This window comes from Mus pahari, chromosome 19, assembly GCF_900095145.1.
Source record: "Mus pahari chromosome 19, PAHARI_EIJ_v1.1, whole genome shotgun sequence".
NCBI lineage: Eukaryota > Metazoa > Chordata > Mammalia > Rodentia > Muridae > Mus > Mus pahari.
This window is the reverse complement of record NC_034608.1, coordinates 1,229,462-1,234,302: the sequence shown is the minus strand read 5'-3', so window position 1 is coordinate 1,234,302 and position 4,841 is coordinate 1,229,462. Positions and strand designations below refer to the sequence as shown.

General features: G+C 43.3%; 1 pseudogene across 1 annotated transcript; it reads left to right on the top strand.

Moving 5' to 3' along the window:
- Positions 1-2,490: 2,490 nt before the first annotated feature.
- LOC110337082 lies at positions 2,491-3,790 on the top strand (annotated as a pseudogene). Its single transcript, XR_002381239.1, has one exon. The product of XR_002381239.1 is annotated as a galectin-related protein pseudogene (transcript).
- The last annotated feature ends 1,051 nt before the right edge of the window (positions 3,791-4,841 follow it).

The following is a 4,841-nucleotide window of genomic DNA, read 5'->3' as shown; positions in this document are numbered from 1 at the left end:
TCTGCCTCTGCCTCTGCCTCTGCCTCTGCCTCTGCCTCTGCCTCTGCCTCTGCCTCTGCCTCTGCCTCTGCCTCTGCCTCTGCCTCTTCTGGAATCAAAGGACTGTGCCACTGCTGCCTGGTTGCCTTTGTGTTTGTTTGTTTGTTTGTTTGTTTCTTTTTAAATGGTGGACCTCCCACTGTGGTTTCAGTTAACCTCAGGATTCACTGCTCCCTGCTGACGAGTTTTGTACAGGTCCGCAACACTTTCACTCATCACTTCTTAGCACCCACACAGTCAACTGCTTTAGATCCTCACAGGAGATCAGAAAACAAACAATTTGCCTATTTTTGACCCGAAATTGTTTACAAATGGAGAAGAAATGAGATTCTAGGGAGACACAGCTGCTGGGTGAGACAAGTGGAGCAGTGCGGGAGAGAGCTCTTGCCTTTAATCCGATAAGAAAAATAATTGTAGAAGTAATCATATTTTAGCCTGCACTTGGAAGAGAACCAATTGGTGTGTGTGTGGGGGGGGGGAGCATGCGCATGTGCCAGACCCCCTGAAACTCATTTTACAGATTGTTGTGACTGTCATGTAGGTGATGGGAATTGAACCTGAGTCCTCTGGATAAGCAGTCAGGACTCTTAACAGCTGAGCCATCTCTCTAGTCCCTTCACACAGTATTTGCAAAGCAAAAAGAATTCAGCAAGCATGGTGCATGTGGGAACTCACAAATAGCCTGATATTTTTGGCTTTGGTGTTTAGGGGCTTTGTTTGTTTTTGTTTTTCAGTATTTGGGGTTCTTGTTTTTGTATTTGTTTGTTTGTTTGTTTGTTTGTTTTAATGTAAAATGTCACAAGAGAAAAACCCTAAGCAAATGCAAATCGATGTGCTGTGGACCATCACTGTCACGGTGGCTATTTATGATGAAGCTTGTGACTAGTGTGCAAAACCTTTCAACAACGCTGCAGAAACCTGAAAGTTTCCTTCCAGGGCAAATTATGATAGCTCGTTTGAACTCTGGTTAGATGCTATCTCAGCTTCTTTAACGAATTAGGGTAAGGGTTTCTTCCTTCAGGCACTGAGTCACCTCCTTCTCTTAGGAAACAGGAGAAAACCAGTCTGCCTGTCACACACCTGTTCTTTGCCTGGTCATCATGTTTTTTACAGAACTCTAAACAGCCACTAGTTTGGTCTTTTCCATCAGATCCCTGGACTATGGTGTAGGTCATAGACAGACCTTCATTCTGTTTCAAGTTGGAAGGCAGCAGAAAGAGTGGTGCCAATCTCTAAAATTAACTTTTATTCTCCTGATGTAATTGTATTCACCAAGGCTTACTGCCTCTGTCTGCTAACCTAGGCCTACGTGTGGAATCTTGTTTCTGTACAATCTTATCTAGGCTTAGGATGTTTTCAGCCTCTGAGACTTACTGCTGAATAAGCTCACCCTGTCTTGTTCTCTCTCATCTCTGCCTGGCTGGTTCACCTCGGCTGTTCTGGCTCAATCTTCTCTCCCAGCTGACTTATTCATTCAATCTGGCTTTTCTCTTAGTCTCTAAATTGCTCTGGTTGGCCTCAAACTAGCTCTAGCAATCTTTTTCTAATCTGGCTCCTTCTCATCCTCTGGCTCCTTGTGCCTTTTCCTGAGTCTAGCTTGTTCTCTTCAGTCCGTCTCTGTAAAGCTCCCCCTGTAAAACTGCCTTCTTCTCCCTCTCTGTGCTGCTCCCACGAGAGGCTGCTGACAGCTGCCTAGTAAGATCCTGTCTCAAAAAAAATGGGTCTGGAGAGATGGCTCAGCAAGAACACTGGCTACTCTTCCAAAGGACTCAGTTTCCATTCCCAGCATCAACATGGCAGCTAACAACTGTCTGTAACTCCAGTTCCACATAGACATATATGCAGGCAAAACATGAGTGCGCATAAAATTAAAACAAAAACAAACTAAGTTTGAAAACAGGAGTTATTCAATTTTTCTGTGTTTTTAAAAACCCACAGGTAGGCCATATACCCAAAGGGCTCTACTTCCTACTACAGCAACACACACTTAGCCATGTCCACTGTGGCTCTATTCTCAATAGACAGGATACAGAAACAGATTAGATATCCATCAGTGGGTGAATGGACAGTAAAAATATGGTACCTGTCTATAATGAAATATTATTAGCTGTAAGGAAAAATGAAATTTGGAGGTAACTGAGTAGGACTGGAAACCACTACACCACATGAGGTAAGCCTGACCCAGAAGGACAAACGGCCAAGTTCTCACTTGTATGCTACCTCCCATCACCTCTTCAGGTCTATGTTTAACTCAGAGGACCTGGGAATGGGAAACCATAAAGGGTACTTTGGTGGGGACAGGCAGAAAGATAAAGAGGGGATCATGGGAAAGAGGCTTAAGTGAGTAGAGGGTCAGGAGGATTATGTGGAGGATTGCTGGGATGGGCGAGTAACTAACATTTTAGATTAATAAGAATATTTTTTTAGGTCCCTGGTGCTCATTGCAGGAACATGGCAGGGTCGGGGGCCAACAGTGATGCCAGGGTGAAACTTGATGTTGGGCACTTAAACAACTCCCTGGTTCTCCAGTTCAAGCTGACGTGTACTTCCCACGACTGAGAGTTCTATTTTGTGGGCACATTAAAGGTGGCATGAGACCAGGCAAGAAGGTATTAGTGATGGGCATCGTAGATCTCAATCCCAAAAGCTTTGCCATCAGCTTGACCCACAATGACTCTGAAGATCCTCCTGCCCGTGTGGCGATTAAACTCAAAGTTGTGTTCATAGCTCTTTAGAAACTTGTATCGCAGGAGAAAGAGACGAAGAGCAGTTGGCAGTCCCTTATTTTCCATTTGTCCCAGACCAGCCGTTCAGGGTGGAGATTCTTTGCCAGCAACCGTGTTTCAGAGTGTTAGTGGATGGATGCCACCTTTTTGACTTTTATCATCAGATTCAAACATTATCTCCAATTGACACCATAAAAATCAATGGGGACCTCCAGATGACCAAACTTGGCTGATGTTTAAAGCACTTCTGTTTCAAATATGATTGATCAGGTGCCACAACTACATGTCTGAAAGAGGTGCCGTAGCCAGATCTGAGACTTTAAAAGAAAACAAAAACAAAGGCAGACCTCACTGCCTCTTTTTGTGCAGTTTAAGTCTGGAATGACAACTTTGTCTGTGGTTTGCCCAGAAGGAGAAAGCTCACAAGAAAGACACAGAGCCATTATGCCCAGAACAAAGTAAAATATTTATGCTGGATTTTATTCAGACTAAACTAAAATGGATTTGTGATGATTTGTGATTTGGTAGCAATTACTCATCATTTCAAAGCAAGGTGATATTTAGAAACAAAATTGCTAAAGACCTTAAAAACAACAAGTGTGCATCAAATCTGTGCATTTCTGCACTGCTGTGGAATTGCATAGCACCACTGACATTTTAGCCAGGGTATTTACATAGAGTGTAGATTGTGCAAGGTTTGGTCCTTATGCTTTCTTGGGGGTTGTTTTGGTTTTTTGTTTTGTTTTGCTTTTTGGCACAGCATCATGTTAACTTGGATTTTTAAGTGTTCTCGATTAATTTATTTATATTTCGTATGTGTATTAATGTATCAGAGAATGAGCAATGTCTACAAATTACGAACTTAGGGCTGAGGGGGAAATTTATGTATAACAAGCATAAAATAAGTGGATTTTTACCTTAAAGAATTTGAGGGTATCTTACCCCTCAACTTTGGCTTCTTAACATAAATTGCTATAGATGCTTTTGGGGAAATTTTTGCAACACTTCAATAAAACTCTAAAGTTCTTGTCGATGATGTCAACTTTTGTTTGCATTGCTTTTTCTCCTTCCTGTGAATTAGCACAGTATTGGCTTCCTTAAGGCTAACTACTCCTTAGATTTACATAATAGCTCATTAAGGTGTTATTAAATTAATGGAAAGCATATAAGAGGTGATTTCCTAGACAGCTTTTAAAATAACTATATATCAGTTTTTAATAGTGTGCTATGAAAATGATTCCGGAATGCAGTGTAAAGCAGAAGCAAGTTGCCCTAAATTACTTACTGAGAAATAATTTATATCAACCTAGGCTGTTAGCTCATTGTATACTTTTTCTTCTGAGACCCTCCCCAGTATCCCTGAGCAAGGTCCTTGGAGCTTCTGATTAGACAGTGCTATCTCCCAGTTAGGTCATCTGAAAGATGAAGTCCCAGGATCTCAGGGTTTTTCATCCAGCCAACAGGGATCATGCTTCCAGGGAAAACTGCTTCCACTGTCTAAATAGCTAGCTAGAAACAAATTCATGTTCTCCTCAGCCTGAGAGGTCTAATGCGGGAAATTCAGGATGGAAAGTGCAATTTAAAGCTCCATGGGGAAAGTATTTGCATGCAGGGAACAAATTGAAAATAGTATAAAAGCAAGATTTTATAATGATTTCCTTCAGCGGTGGGGAACTCTGTACGGTACAGAAAAGCACTTGCCATGCAAACTTGCTGACTTGAGTTTGGATACTCAAAACCTAGGTAAAAGCTCTGTGGGGGTGTGTTGTGTTGGGAACTATGGGGTAGGGGAAGAGGTGGGAGGGAGAGAGCCCACATCCAGCCAGAGCTCCTGTGCCCTGGGAAGGCAGATGAAGGAGGGTGGCCGGAGGCTTTTCACTCAGCCCCGGATGGGTATCTAAGCCACTGACCCCACTGGACGGGGGTGGGGGACTGGGGTAGAGTGGGGGGTGGACAAGGGGCAGCCCCCAATACTAGGGGCCCCGGGATGATACCCTCAGTCCCAGAGTTACAGGAGAGAGGGTTGTGGGAGTGAGGTTCCCACTCAGGCGAGAGTCCTTAGTCTGGTCCATGGCT